Source organism: Aethalodelphis obliquidens, unplaced genomic scaffold, assembly GCF_003676395.1.
Source record: "Aethalodelphis obliquidens isolate GAN/ISIS:26980383/991018 unplaced genomic scaffold, ASM367639v1 scaffold35, whole genome shotgun sequence".
NCBI lineage: Eukaryota > Metazoa > Chordata > Mammalia > Artiodactyla > Delphinidae > Aethalodelphis > Aethalodelphis obliquidens.
This window is the reverse complement of record NW_020837979.1, coordinates 19,832,787-19,849,199: the sequence shown is the minus strand read 5'-3', so window position 1 is coordinate 19,849,199 and position 16,413 is coordinate 19,832,787. Positions and strand designations below refer to the sequence as shown.

The 16,413-nt window shown below is 36.7% G+C and overlaps 1 protein-coding gene and 1 pseudogene across 3 annotated transcripts in view; one reads left to right on the top strand and one right to left on the bottom strand.

The window, feature by feature from the left end:
* The window catches only part of CTNNA2 (catenin alpha 2), a 1,197,048-nt gene that overhangs the window by 60,334 nt on the left and 1,120,301 nt on the right, over positions 1-16,413 (top strand). The window lies entirely within an intron of this gene.
* On the bottom strand, positions 1,568-2,577 carry LOC113632203 (guanine nucleotide-binding protein subunit alpha-13 pseudogene; annotated as a pseudogene).

The following is a 16,413-nucleotide window of genomic DNA, read 5'->3' as shown; positions in this document are numbered from 1 at the left end:
ATAGACTGGAATTTGTGGTTCCCCAACAACTTCTACCTGAACACCTCTGCTTTGATCTGTTTTTATACCAAATCTATGCATTTGATTACTTTTGAGAAAAGCATTCAGACTAAAGATGTATGAAAACTGTGAATGAGTTTTCCCAGAAAACTTGGAGAGGAACCCAGACTTGGAAAAGAGAGAGTGGATTTTATGTCCACTTTTAACTGTTCACTGTCTTCTACTTTAGTTTCCTCATTTAAAAAATTACAAGGTCAACACATATTACCTTACATCTCTTCCACTGTAGAAGTTGATGATGCTAAGAAAATTAGCTTTATTAAAATATAGTGACATCTGATTTTTTTATTTTTAAAAAATGTTTATGGAAAGTATATATTTATTTAGACCATTCTATTATGAAGTTGCTTGCAGTTTTTAGTTGCTGTTATGGCCAGAATGTTCTACATATGGTACATTAATTATATAATAATTAAATATGAAAAAGGCAAATTCTTTTCCACTCTTTCCTTTTGATCAAAATATTATATATGGCATTCATGTACCTTTGGCTCTTTGGTACCATTTGCAAACCCTTAATTAGCATCATACCAAAAATCCTTGTATAAACTTTAAAACCTTGAGAATGTTGTCTTCAAAAACCACAGAATTCAAAAACAAGGTGAGGTGGGTGTACAAGCAGTTTAAAAAACATGAAGGCTAGATCTGTGTAAACTTAGAGAATGTCGTTCCTTAGATCAATTTTTTTCCAATATCTTTTTCAAAGTAGGAGGCCACCATAAAGATATGTAACAGATGTAAGGCAGAGGAAAGATCTTAAACTTGCTTGTTTTGCTTGTCCTTAACCTCATACCTACAGTATTTAAGGATGCCAGTAGTTGGCACCAACAGAGTATTCAGTTTTAGAAGTGGAAAAATTTAAAGCCTGAAGTTTACCTAGTTTGAGGTCTGCTAGGAGATTACCACTTAACTGAAATCATAGCCATAGCGAAACAGATCAAAGCCTGAACTTTGCAGATTATGTTACTCAGCAGGTTTCAGCCACAAACCAAAGTCTGCAGATGAGGGACTAAGATTTCCAAGAAGTTAAGCATAGAATCAAGATTTTTCTAATTCTAGAGAAATGCAACTCAAAACTACAATGAGTTACCACCTCACAAGGTGGTGCAGTGGTTAAGAATCCGTCTGCCAATGCAGGGGACACGGGTTCGAGCCCTGGTCCAGGAAGATCCCACATGCCGCAGAGCAGTTAAGCCTGTGCGCCACAACTACTGAACCTGCGCTCTAGAGCCCGTGAGCCACAGCTACTGAGCCCGCATGCCACAACTACTGAGCCCGCATGCCACAACTACTGAAGCCCACGCACCTAGAGCCTGTGCTCCACAGCAAGAGAAGCCGCTGCCATGAGAAGCCCATGCACCGCAACGAAGAGTAGCCCCTGATTGCCGCAGCTAGAGAAAGCCCATGCACAGCAACGAAGACCCAATGCAGCCAAAAATAAAATAAATAAATTAAAAAAAATAAAAACACGAGAAGATACTAGAATAACAAGTTTTTTTTTTGTGCATCACTGTAGAATAAGATGCTTAAAGTTGTCATGAGGAATAGTACCTGGCACATCTTGGAAAATAAGGCGGGTGTTTCCATGTTGATAGTACTGTGAGGTGCTGGTATAAGAGCTTATGCTGCTGGTCCTGGCATTTGTTAACAGCAACATTCCCCCAGGAGCTTTTAGATGTCTCTTAAGCAGTGAGAATCCTCTTCAAATTCTAAGAAATAATCTCTGGGGCTCAACATGTGCACTTTCTCCTCAAGCAAGTCTGTCTCATTTAAGAAAAGAATTATGGCGACATTGCTGAAAACCTGGTTATTGACAATCCTTTCAGAAATGCTCAGAGATTCTGTAAGGCATTGGTCATCTATCTTGCCTACCATCTGGTCAAACTCACTGGAAGAAATAAGGAAGCATTCAAACCGACATTTCCTTTTTGATCTTTGACCGCCTACATCAGACATTTTGAAAGGAACATAGTAAGTTTCAAATTTGTACTTAGGAATATTTTGTTAGGTATTCTGCAAAGCAGAATATCCTCTTGTAATGGAATGTATCTGGCTCTTCGAGCTTATCCATTCTCAAGGAACTAGTTTTACAGATTCACCCAGCTGAAATTACCTATGGTTGTCATGTGCTTCCATCTGCCCACTGTGCCCTCATAGCAGAAAAATATTGAGAAAACAAAACAAAAACCTGGCATTGTCACCATTCCCTGGGCCACCATGGGTGGCCAGGGTTGTCACCTGTCATCATCTTGTCTTTATTGAGTTGGTTTGAATTACCTCGCCAAGGAATATGAAGCTTCTCTTGAAATCTACAAGCACTTGCATACCTTTGTTCATGTTGCTGGAGACAGTGGGGTGAAACCCCTCACCAGCGCTCTTAAGAGTCCTGCCTGTGGATGACCCACATCAGCTTCAGGAAGATGGACCTGCTGCTCTGGTTTGCTCCTAGAAGCCCGGTTTTTCATGAACTGCTTCAGGTAGGTCTGACTTTTCCCAGGACAGGCATTTGTCCATCTCCCTAGATTCTGCTGCTGCCTGGCTTGCCTTCCGTTACCACACAGCTGGGTAAGTGTACTGAAAGCGCAGACAGAAAGCGAGGAAGTCCTGAGGTTTCATTTTCCCTCCAAACAGTATTAACCACTGTAAAGAGTCTCCTTGGAGTTTAGTACAAGAGCATCTCTTTTGGTGGACAAGAACTGAACTTGAATCCTGGGTCTACAAATGAGGAATCCTGGGCAAATTACTTAACATTATTGAATCTCAATTTCCTCATTTCCAGAATAAAGATAATCATAACTGTCTCTCAGGATTGCTGTGAACAGCAAATGAGGAGAGCATTAGTCTAAAATGGTTAGCCCAGCGCTTGGCACTTAGGTGTCTGGACTATGTTACCTCCTTTTCCTTCTCTGTAATTACCTTTTTTTCAGACTTACTTATGAATGACTTTGGAAATTTTTCTCAATAATCAAACATTTAAAAGATGAAAGTTTGTCACTATTCAGACTCTGAAAACACTTCTAAATGAGATCAAACATTTGTTAGTAATGACAATTTCAATTCAATAAGTTGCCAATTGAGATATTTAGATGTCTACTTCTGTTTGCTTTGTTAAAAAAAATCAACCACATTTACCTGTGTTGGGGAGGAGAGGAATTAAATAGAAGGAGGCAAAGGGGATTTTATGGGAGATGGACATTTTCTCTATTTAATATTTTGTTTTGGGTGGTGGTTACACCAGTGTATACAATTTTTAAAACTAAACATACTAAATATATCTGTGCTTTTTATTTAACAAACAAATAAACTGAGGTATAATATACCTCGGTTTAAAAAAGTACCCACATTACTTTATATAGTATTTTAAAAGGTTATATCTTGTACTTTATTCCATCTAAGAGTCCAGAACAAGAATCTCATTATTTTGTTAGTCAAGGCTCATATATTTATTTATGTATTGTTTATAAGACCAGGTATTAGTATATCTGAGATTAAATTTATGGGGTGTGCATGCTCATTGATAGATGATATCATTCATTTTTAGTGTTTGCTTTTCTCTCATTTTTGAACCTACAACTTCACTAGGCATTGAGCCTGTTGTAAAATATGTGGGTCAGTTATTTATAGAGTTTAAATTAAAAGCCTTATGCATTTAAACTTGGTATTAAAATAACATATTATTTCATTCATAAATGAAGAAGTTCAGAGATTTCCTTGTTTTCTGAAATGGAGTTATGCATCATTTAGGAAATATGTCTACTAAAAACTTTAAAGCATAACTTCCACTTTAATTTAAATTTATTTTACTTAAGTTTACCCATTTGAAAATGTGAGTATACAAGTTTATGGCCATGTTCTTCACGTTGGTTTTACATTTTAAGCTTTCCGAGTTCATGATTTTCCTCTTTGATCTTAGTGCATTTCAAATGTTCCTGTGAGAACCATAGTTCAGTTTCTTAAGGCATGTGTTTTACATAATGTTAAGATGTTAGGATCACCTGTAAGTTCTTCTAATTGGACTCCATTGTATTATGGTTGCTTACCACCCCAAGTAGTTTCAGAATGTTTAATGCTTTCTTCATTCTTTGAAGGAATGATGCATTTTTAGTTTAATTTCACTTATTTGTTTTCAGATAAAATTTTCCAATATTACATTAAATGGTATTTAATGACATCAAAATCTACTTAGGGATTTTAAAAATATATATTTATTTAGATGAGTTTTGTAAAAATATTGATTCATATCGAAAGACATAGCTTTCATTTAGAAATGTTATTTTAGGTCATTTTGCAGTGATATGACAAGGTACTGGAAAGTCAGTGACATTTGCCCTTTCGAACTGTAGGAAGACTATTACAAATTATTTCAGGCTTGAAGAAGTTACAAAAAATATATATAATATTTTGATTAGCAGAGTACCTTCATCCTTTCTAAATCATTTATTGTAGATAGCCTAAAACTTATTTTAAACCATTAATTAATTTGGTGCTTTAAAATACACTGACTTTTCCCCTATGATTTTGAAATCCAATTAGGTCAGGTATATAAAGGTAAGTGGTGTTTTAAGGTGTTACCAGTTTAATAGTGCTGGCACTCTGCATGTGTTTATGACAGTTTTGCTTCATGCAGTCACTCTGAGCTGAATACATTTGCTATTCTAAAAATGAGAGAATCTAAGTTTAATTCAGTCCCTCTGTTTAGGAAGGTGATATTGTGTCCTTTTTATCCGATACTTTAATGTAAAATTTTATAAATTCATTTGATAAATGTAAGTGGAAAATGTTTGAATAGATTATTTAGATGATACTTGGGTATACTAACATCATCACTGCCTTTAATCAGGTGTGGTCATTGAGGTGTGAATAGCTGGCATGTAGATATCCTCATGTGGACTAGTGGGCCCAGACAGTACAACAACTGAATGGAAATTGTAAATGAGTGAAAAGTACCCCAACACTCAGTAGCTCCATAGCTAGAAGTACATGTTTCACTACGTATTTTGCTTTTAAATATTCTGTTTAGATATTTTGGTCTTTTTTCTGTTAGGTCATTTGTCTTTTTCTTATTAATATGTGGCATTTCATTATATTTTCAAGATAATATTCCTTTGTTGGTTGTATAAAGTTCAACTATTTTCTGCCATTTTTTATTTAATGGAGACTTTTGATGCTGCTACTTTTGACATAAATAATTTATCATTGTTTTAACTTGCATTTTGTGGGTTTCCTTTTTAGTGGAGGGCATTTTGCTTAGGAATTCTTTTCTAATCTTAAGGACAGAAAATATTTTCCGATATTTTCTTTTCAGTTTAAACATTTTTTCATTGTATTTTCTTTTTAGTTTAAACATTTTTTCATTTTATATTCAAATCTATCATTTGTCTGGAATATATTTTTAAGTATGAGTCAGGTAGGAATCTAATTATGTTTTTCATTGTGTGGATGAATACAATTTCCCCAGTAGCATTTGTAGTCTGTTTTTACGTTTTTTTTTCTTGTATAAATTTAATTTATTTTTACTTGTCTTTGGCTATGTTGGGTCTTTGTTGCTCTGCGTGGGCTTTCTCTAGTTGCGGCGAGCGGGGGCTACTCTTCGTTGTAGTGTGTGGGCTTCTCATTGTGGTGGCTTCTCTTGTTGCAGAGCACGGGCTCTAGACGTGTGGGCTTCAGTAGTTGTGGCGTGCAGGCTCAGTAGTTGTGGCTCACGGGCTCTAGAGTGCAGGCTCAGTAGTTGTGGTGCACAGGCTTAGTTGCTCCGCGGCATGCGGGCTCTTCCCGGACCAGGGCTTGAACCCATGTCCCCTGCATGGGCAGGTGGATTCTTAACCACTGCACCACCAGGGAAACCCATGTAGTCTCTTTTTGCAAGCTCATCTGCCATGTACCCTCTGTCCACATTGACTTTCCATGTAACATAGATCTGCTCCTGGGCTCTCTCTTCTGTCCTGGTCTGTTGGACAATTTCTAAGTCAGTATATTTTATCATTATTGCTGATTTGTAATAAGCCTTAATATCTAGCCAGATAAGTATCGTATCTAATTTTCCACATGGTGCGTATTTTCCTTTCTTTCAGTCTTTTTGTATTTTAAATATGTTGTCTGTTAAATGGTATATAACTGTATATTTAAGAGCCACACTGGCTATCTCTGCTTTTTTTTTTGGCACATTCTCTTTTTTTATTACTTTTATTTTATATTGGATTATAGTTGATTAACAATGTTGTGTTACTTTCAGGTATACAGCAGAGTGATTCGGTTATACATATACATGTATCTGCTCTTTCTCAAATTGTTTTTCCCTTTAGGTTATAACAGAATATTTAGCAGAGTTCCCTGTGCTGTACAGTGAGTCCTTGTTGGTTATCTGTTTGAAATATAGTAGTGTGTATATGTCAATCCCAAACTTCCAATTTTCTATCTCTGCTTTTTAATAATTTATTGTAGCCTACTTTCATTTTGCTTGGGATTCCTGCCACATTTGACATTACTACTAATAGCATACGTTGTGCATTTTTTATTTGATTCTGTCTTTTTGAATTTTTACCCTACTTTTTATTTTCTTCTTAGAATTCTCTTCATTTTGTAATCATGTATCAGACCAGGTTCTAAACCATATGTAGTAATGCTGGTATGTCTTGAGGGCCTGGATCTCCCTCACGACCACAGAAATTCACTGTTTTTTCAAGGTCTTATTAAAGATTTAATCCTGTGTTTAAAGGTGCCTACAGGGCCCATTAGACATCTGAACTCTTCCACCAGTGGACCAGTTTAATATAATCTTTATTCAATCCTCCTTTTGTCATCAAATTAAATATTTTTATTGCCTTGGCTTTTTTTTTTTTTTTTTTGCGGTACACAGGCCTCTCACTGTTGTGGCCTCTCCCGTTGCGGAGCACAGGATCCGGACGCTCAGGCTCAGCGGCCATGGCTCACAGGCCCAGCCGCTCCGTGGCATGTGGGATCCTCCCAGACCGGGGCAGGAACCTCCATCCCCTGATTGGCAGGCGGACTCTCAACCACTGCACCACCAGGGAAGACCCTGCCTTGGCTTTTAAAATTTTAGACAGCATGTTTGTTTGGGAAGAAATCAGGAGAATATAGTTTAACCTCCAAATCTTTGGCTATTCTTCAGCACAAAGGAAAGATATTTCTTCTGAACAAAGCTCCCACAAGCTTGTGGGCCATCTGATACTGAAGGCAGAAAATTTAATGGCAAATGCTTGGCTCTCAGATGTTATTACAAAAGTTACCACTATTTCAGGAAAGGCAAGTAGGTCTGAATTGGAGCTTTGGTCAAGAAATGCCCATTGTAGCAACCCCGACTCCTGATTAGATTTTAGAAATCCATGTTTTTTAGGATCTGCTTCTTTTTTTTTTTCTTTTTTAATTGGGTTGTTCATTTTGATATTGAGTTGTATGAGCTGTTTGTGTATTTTAGAAATTAAGCCCTTGTCCGTCGCGTTGTTTGCAAATGTTTTCTCCCAGTCCACAGGTTGTCTTTTCATTTTGTTTAGGGTTTCCTTTGCTGTGCAAAAACTTGTAAGTTTGATTAGGTCTCATTTATTTTTGCTCTTATTTCTTTTGCTTTGGGAGACTGATCTAAGAAAATATTACAATGATTTATGTCTGAGAATGTTTTGCCTATGTTAACTTCTAGGAGCTTTTTGGTCTCATGTCTTATACTTAAGTCTTTAATCCATTTTGAGTTTATTTTTGTGTATGGTGTGAGGGTGTGTTCTAACTTCATTGATTTACATGCAGCTGTCCAGTTAGGATCTGCTTTTTGAAGGTGTAGACGTTTCAGAAATTCACCAGTTCCTCTGTCACCTTTTTCGAGATATTCATGAAATATTTTTATCTTATCTTTGAGTTTGTCAAATTCTAATATCCAGAACTGTGCCTGGCTCCCAGGAGTCATTAAATAAATGTATGTTGGGAAAGTAAAAAGGGATGAGGGATGGAATCCTGACTGGAAGACAGATAAGTGACAAAAATTAGGCAGAAATGAAAATTGTTTCACCCTCCCACCTGTAGAGGGAGAAAAATACCACAATGATAATGGAATTTTATATACAATGACTTTGGCAGTTTCCCGGTGCTGTTAATTTTAGGAAGACACACCTAATTTAATTTTTGGCTGCTGTTCCTCTCATAGAAGAAACTGATTTATTACACTTGAAAACTGATGTTTTGATGTTCAAGAATGCCAGAGGGATTGAATACTGGCAGCTGTGAAATATCTTTCCATACCAGTTCGTGAGAATCTTAGTGGGCAGTGGATTTAGTGATGATTTCGATGTTTCAAGAAAGCTAGTGGCAGCTGTACCTTTATGTAGCATACATATGAGAATCAACTAAAGCAATGTGTTTGCATGAAATTTTGTAAGGTCAGCCTGGTGATGCTTAACATTTTCGGTGATCAGAAGTCTGGAATTGACCATAATCACCTATGCCTTTGAATACTTTTTAAAGAGTAATAATTTGGTAAGGAACGCAGGTTGATTAATGACTTCTTTATGGTTCTTGTTGGTGAGAAGGTTTGGAAAAAATTCAGTGATTGAAATGGCCCCACTATCCACTGTCTTGTTACCTGCTCTCAGTATTACCAGGTGCTTGATGCATGCAGCCCAGGCAAGAATGTCTGAAAGGTTATATTGGGCAAGCAGAAATTTAATTCAGATTCTGCTGTTGTAGTATCAAAAGGTATGACAAGCAGAGTAATGGTCCCTCAAAGTTGTCCACTGTCTGATCCCCAGAACCTGTGAATATGTTCTCTTTCATGACAAAGGGGTTGTTGCAGATGTGATTAAGGTTAGAGACCATGAACTGGGGAAGTAATCCTGGATTATATGGGTGGCTTAGAAAATGGAGAAAAGGAGCTGTGAACCAAGGGATGTAGTGGCATCTAAAGCTGGGCATGGGCCTCAGCTGATTGCCAGCAAGAAACTGCAGACAGTTCTACAACCTCTAAGGACTGAATTCAGGGAGAAACCTCAACAAACAGAGAAACAGATTCTTCTCTAGAGCCTCTGGAAAAGATGCAACTCTGCTGACACCTTGATTTTTGTCTGCCGAGACCCATTCTGGACTTCTGACGTACAGTACTTTAAGGTTATAAATTTGTGTTTGCTTAACCTACTAAATTTGTAGTAATCTGTTATAGCAGTGATAGAAAATTAATACAAAGGGTAACTGATGTTTCCCTTTAAAATGGTCATGGATACAAAGGAGAAATCTAATAAAATTTATGAAGACATTTCATTCTTAAATATAACATTTTTCTTATCTGAAGAAGAACAAAGTGGTGGCTAATTTATGTAATCTGAATTAAATAATGTTTTCCTAGAGTGTATTTCCTGACGAGTAGGTAATAAGTATGAGGAAAAAAGTCATAACCCTCCATTCAAATAAGAATTCATTTGTAGCTTTGAGTTTTGGTGCTGAGTGATTTGATTTTATCATTGTGTTCCCTTCTCAGTGAAAAAGGAGCTGTATTTAACTTCCCAAAATGTTAGTTGATTAACTTTTTTGGCCTCTAAAAGCAAACTGCTATTAGGATCACCCCAAATTATCCCCTAGATCAATGTGTCTTGGCTAAACTTTCATGTGTAAATCAAATCCCTCCATAATCTTGTTTTTAAATATTCCTCTTGGAGATGTACCTCAGAGAAGGATCACACGTACAACCCTGTGTTATTTTTAACTTCCTGTCGGTGGAGACAAATCCAGAAAGAGAAACATTAGTCTTTGCTATGACTTTGATTTTGCTAGATTTTAGAGTTTATACTTTTTCCCAAGGATAAAAAAGACAGGGAGAAGTAAAAGTCCACGGGTTGACAAATTCTTTGCCATTTCCCATTTTTTTCAGCTGACAGTGATTAGCCGTACCTATACAAAAACATCTTACTAAATATTCATGAGTCTGTTTAGGATAGTTTTATGGTGTACTACACTTCTTCGTTTCAGTAATAGAAAACGCAGATGGGAAAATGGAATTGAAGGTATGCATATGAAACTGAAAAGGAACCAGTGGAGTAAATCAGTTTTATCACTTACTAAATCATTCTCCTGGCAAAAAACAGTAGTAGTTCAAATGGATTTATCTTATTCCAAATTATATGCGAAATTAACTTTCACGTTTTGTTTCTTCCATAATCTAGCTAGGCCTGTTGTTACAGTTTAGAGAATTGCAGATGGTATGGTTTTTCTACTTTAGTGTGAAATCACAGAATTAAAAAAATGATGAGCATGAAGATATATAGCTGAGTGTGTCAACATGATAACTGATTTAAGAGAAATAATATGGACAGATTATAAGCAGACCTTGTAACCTATATTATGACTTAGAAGTGGTTAAGAATGTAGGCTGAACCTGCTTGAATCTTACTGGTTACTTCATATTGGGACAATTTTTAAACTTTAGAGGATCTCAGTCTTCTCATGTATAAAAGGGGGATTATAATTGTACTTAGGTTTGCAATGAGCATTAAATGTGTTAATCTGTAAAGTAGTTAAAACATTGCCAGACACGGGATAAATGCTCAACAAATGTTTGCTATTATTTTAATCTTTAATTATAAACATTTTCAAATATACACAAAATAGAGTTGCTTATATGACTAGCTTGTTTCTTTTTTATAATGAACGGTCATATATTCCTCACCTGGGTGCTAGAATTATACAAATGTTGCCAGTTTTTAAATGTGTCTCTTAGGTTTTTGTCTGGATGTTATAAAGCATGTCATTTTACCCCTAAACGCTATTCTTAAAAATATAAAATATGGGCTTTAAAAGAACATAACCATTTTGTCATTGTTCCATCTAGCAAAATGTAAAATAATTTATTGGTTTCAGCTAATATTCAGGCCACAATTAGGTATTCCAGTTTGCTTTAAAAATATTTTTTCATAGTTATTTGTGTGAATCAGAATTCAAACAAATTCCATATATTGCATTTGTTGTTCTGTTTCCTAGGCCCTTCTCCCTTTCTCTCTCTCTCGCTCTCTTTTAAAGTTCAGGTTTATTGAGATGTAATTCATATTCAGCAAATTTTACTACTTTTAGGTGTGCAATCCTATGGATTTTGACAAATCTATCTATTTGTGTAACCACCAGCATAATCAAGAAGTTCTTTCTTGCGCCTTTTAGTCTATTCCCTCCCTGTTACCACAGTTCCTTGAAACAACAGATATTTTTATCTGTCCCCATCGTTTTTTCTTTTCCAGAATATCCTATAAGTGGAATCATGCAGTGTCTAACCTTTTAAGTCTAGCTTCTTTCACTTAGCGTAATTATTCTGAAATTGGTCTTGTTGTTCCCTTTATCATAGCTTGTACCTTTTTCATTGCTGAGCACTATTCCATCATACAGATGATGGTTGTTGCCACAGTTTGTTTATCCAGTCACAAGTGGATGGACATTTGGAATGTTTGTCATTTGGGTTATTTTGGTTGATTATGAATAAATCTTAATATAAACATTCACAGTAGGTTTTGTGTGGATATATGTCTTTTCTTTGGGGTAAATGTCCAGGAGTATCTATCTAGGTTTGCTGGGTCACATGGTAAATGCACGTTTAACTTCTTACAACACTGCAAACTGTTTTCCAGAGTGGCTGTACCATTTTGCATTTCCAAAGCAATATATGAGAATTCTGTTTGCTCCACATTTTAGTCAATGCTTATTATTTTCAGTATTTTTTTTTTATTATTTGACCATTCAAAAAGGTATAAAGTGATGCCTCATTGTAGTTTTAATTTGCATTTCCTGATTACTAATGACCTTGAGAATCTAAACGTGCCTGTTTTTCTGACCCCTCTTTTAGTCAAGACCAGGCTGTCTCCCACACATTTATTTATTTATTTATTTTCGATTCAATTGTTTGGTTGAGGAAACTGAAAATCTTGTTTCTTCTTCATTTGTTGTTTAACATGATCCCCTATCCTTCATCATTCTTATAAGCAGAAAATTAGCTTCTAAATTAGGTTTCGGATATATGTTTTTGATGGAATGCTTCATAGGCCATCTGTTTCATATTGTATCACTTCTGAAGGCACCTAACATCTGATTGACACTGGGTTCAGATGCTGCCAGTGTTATCCCTTCATTCTAAAGATGACCATCAAGACTTGCATGGTGGCGCAGTGGTTAAGAATCTGTTTGCCAATGCAGGGGACACGGGCTCGAGCCCTGGTCCTGGAAGATCCCACATGGCGTGGAGCAACTAAGCCCCTGTGCCACAACTACTGAGCCTGTGCTCTAGAGCCTGGGGGCCACAACTACTGCAGCCCGCCCACGTAGAGCCCATGCTCCACAACAAGAGAAGCCACCACAATGAGAAGCCCGTGCACCGCAACGAAGAGTAGCCCCCACTCACTGCAACTAGAGAAAGCCTGTGCACAACAATGAAGACCCAACACAGCCAAAAATAAATAAATACATAATAAATAAATAAATAAATAAAGATTCTCATCAACTGTTCATCTAATAGTTTCATCCATTTACCTTTTCCTGAATCAGTTATCTTGTTAGGTGTTACAAACAGGAGTTATATATTAGAATTTTCCCCTTTCTCTATTTATCAGTTGGTTTTCTTCTGTAAACGAAGTTTTCCTCACTAGGGCTACCCAGTTACCTTAGAGTTTATTTAGAAAAGTTGGAATTGACAACTTTTAGAGGAAGGAGTTAGTTTCCTTGAAATTTCCAGTGATAATTAATGGGTGATGGTCATGGTAGGAGTGAATTTTTTTCTTCCTTCTTGTTGTCTTTATCATTGCATATCATTATGAATTCATGATTTTTGTATATTCAGTGTGTTTCAGTCGATTTCAGTGATTCCTGCTTAGTTCAAATTCAGGTTATATTAATGAGGTAAAAAAGAAAAGCAAAATGTAGAAGTCTGTAGATTTTTATATGTACTTGGATCTGATTCCTGGACGTTTTTTATGGTTATTTGATTTGTATATAATGCATGCACCAATCTCACAGTCGTGAAATTATCTAGCTCCAGAAAAAGAAAAATAACAATAACCTGGTAGTATTTCATGGGGATTGATATAAATTAATAAATTAGGAAGGACTGACATTGTTATGATACCAGGTATTTCTATCCAAGAACACCATCATTTCTTTTCTTTCAAGTATGTTTTTCGATCTTTCAGGAGTGTTTAAATATTTTCTTCATGCAAGTTTTTCACATTTCTAAGTAGTTTGTCTTTTTGTTGCTGTTTTAAGTCATGTCTTTTGTTCCATTAGATTTTAAAATTGTATATTTTTATTTGTATGGATGAAGGCTACTGGTATCTTTTATTGTTTGCAGTAGTTTTTCACTTGGCTTTCAAGGCATTTATTTGTAGTGTGAGATAATCCTACCTTTTCTTTTCTAATTCTCATGTGTCCAATTGTTTTGTTTTAAGTGTGTTGGATTACACTTCCTAGGCAACGTTAAGTAAATAGTGGTGGCAATAGTGGACATACATTTCTTATTCCTGAGTTTACTGTCAATATTTCTTGCCTTTCCCCACTAAGGCAGAGTTGGCTTTTATTGTTACATGACTGTAATATGTAAAGAATGGGAATATGGGACTGGTTTTAATACATGATACTTTGTCTCAGAGCTGGCCGGCAACTGCAAATGGCATTTTAATGAGAAAATGTGTCAGTAATGTGATTTTTTTTCCCTTTTAATTCCTGGTGCAGCAGGGAATGCCCTTGCACAGCTGGGCATGCTTGCTGACCTGACTTGCTCTCTGTGCTGGCTACAGCTGCCTCTCACCCCCACTGTGCCCCTATTGTGTCAGGCAACAGGTCTAAACAGGCCTCTGGAGTCAATCCTCATTTTCCCCTCCTCTTAGCCTACATTCTGGTTTTCTTTCCCTAAAAGAGACTCAGAAAATAGTGTATTTAAGTGTATTGTGCCTAAAACTCGTTGGAAAACACACCCTTCATTTTTAGAATAAAACAACCCCCTAGGGCTTCCCTGGTGGCGCAGTGGTTGAGAGTCTGCCTGCCGATGCAGGGGACACGGGTTCATGCCCTGGTCTGGGAAGATCCCACATGCCGCAGAGCGGCTGGTCCAGTGAGCCATGGCCACTGAGCCTGCGCGTCCGCAGCCTGTGCTCTGCAACGGGAGAGACTACAACAGTGAGAGGCCCGCATACCGCAAAAAAAAAAAAAAAAACAAAAAAAGTAAAATAAAACAACCCCCTAGAGGAAAATGGAACTCCTGAAGTGGTCGTTGGCCCCTTGGGCATCTGATGCCCCCATTTTCTCACTTGTTATTGGCATGGGTGCTGAGGACGCTGTAGCTCTCTGCACATCACTGCTCTGCTGTCTGCTTCTCTGCTGTGTAGTAAATCTTCAAATATTACCAAACTGTCAAGAGTGTAGCATTCTTCTGATTATTTTCTGTCAAGAACATCACCTCCTAAAACCATGGCCTCCCTTCTTAGTTATTATTGTCAGCGCTGTCAGCTTTGCGGTCGGATGTGTTCTATTTTGGAGTCTGGCCTCCTGCTTCTTATTCCCCTATTCAGCCTCTGGCAGGCTCCCTATTTTTTCACTGTATAACATAAAAGTGTTTTATCCCTTTTTTTCAAAGTTTATAGTTTTTCTTTTCCACAAAGCCTTCCTTTTCTTTTAGTTTAGGGTTTTTTTTTTTTCAGCACTTACCTTTTTTGTTGTTACTTTTGTTTTTAATTTAAATATGAAAGTTCACTTGGAGAAGCCTTTATTATCTTCTTCATCTTTTGTAATTTCACTTCTTACCACTAAATTATTGTAAGAGCAGATCTTTAGCTTTGGGTTGAGCTTTCTAGTTAAGATATATTTGCATTTATTTTAGCATTTTTATATTTTTTTAATCAAAATCGATCTTGAGTTCCTGCTGTTCTCAGTTATCTTGCAACTAAATGAAATCTTTGAAGTTGATCATCCTTTCTAGAAATTGATAAAAATATAGCCTCTTATAGAATGGGAAAATGTGTTTTCTGATAGGTATATGGATTTTATACAATAAGTAATTGTACAGAAAATGTACTGAGAAAAGTGTTGTATAATTACCCTGAAAGGAAAAGAGATGGTAAGCACCACCCATTCAACGAGTTTTTAGAGTTTCCTGTGCTATGGAACCCTCTGCACAAGGCTTGAAGGCTCTTGGGGCAACAGTAAAGACGGACACATGGAATCCTGGAAAACAATATTGGTACTTACATAAGTACCATATGAGAGGTACAGAGGATAACATATAGTCAGGGAGATAGAAGACCTTTTAGCCTTTGATGATCCAGATAAATTAATGAAGAGATTATGAACAGAGGAAAATAATAGTACTTTCCTCATAGGGTATTTGGAGGGTTCAGTGGGCGGTGGGTCAAAGGGCTGAGCAAAAGGATAGCACATAGTAATAGCTCAATCATTTGAGCAGTCAGTATTACTAATAATGATCAGAGGGTTTGAAATATTCCTAATTCTGTGTTATGAGCTGTACCTTTTAAACTGTTAGCTGGGAGGAATGACATTCTTTCCCGAAAATTGAGGCATCTCAGCAGGCCACATGCCTGAGTAGAAGGCCATGACTTTTTTCCAGAGTGAGCCAAGGCCGTGCCTCCAGGAAGCCAAGACTACTCTTCGAAAGTAGTTTTAGGTCTGTGCCACTGCTTAGAATGGTGATGAGAGAGTTAGTGTTTTGAGTAATAAAATATACATTATATAATTTGAACCTGGAAAATGATTTGTCTTTTTTATTTTAAAAGAAATAATTTCTCAGTTTTCCTCATCACAGTATCCATTGGCTTATAAATTAGAAGTGTGTGTGTTTTGTGTCCTAAATATTATCCTTATATACTTAATGAAAGGGTCTGAATTGTCTCCACTAACGTCCTTTTTTTTTTCTGTAGTAAAGTTCATTAACCCCCATTGCCGTTTAGAAGATAGGAGGCATGTTATTGGGAAGAACTGTGTTTAAGACATTTCCTAGGCTAAGCTTAGCCAAGAAAATGAAACGTTGGGAACTCAGTATTAAAAAGAAAGAAGTGAAATATATTCTCGTGGATTAAGGAAAGAATGTTGCTCATCTCGAGTCACAGTTGTTTCTCTGCGGCGATTTTCAGGTTTGTTTGTTTTTTTTTCCCGAGACACCAGTTTACTCCTCAGAATATTAGGAATGAGTGGAAACTAAGCAGTGACTATTGAAGGCTTAAATCAAATTGAGAAAGATCACTGTCTCACTGAGCTGCAGGTGTCTCCTAACTTCTCTCTAGGAATTTGAAGACCGATCTTGGCAAGAACAAAAATGTGTTCAGTCTTCAAATTTAATTAGAAAGGAAAGCTTATAACTCCCTCTTGTAGGTATACACA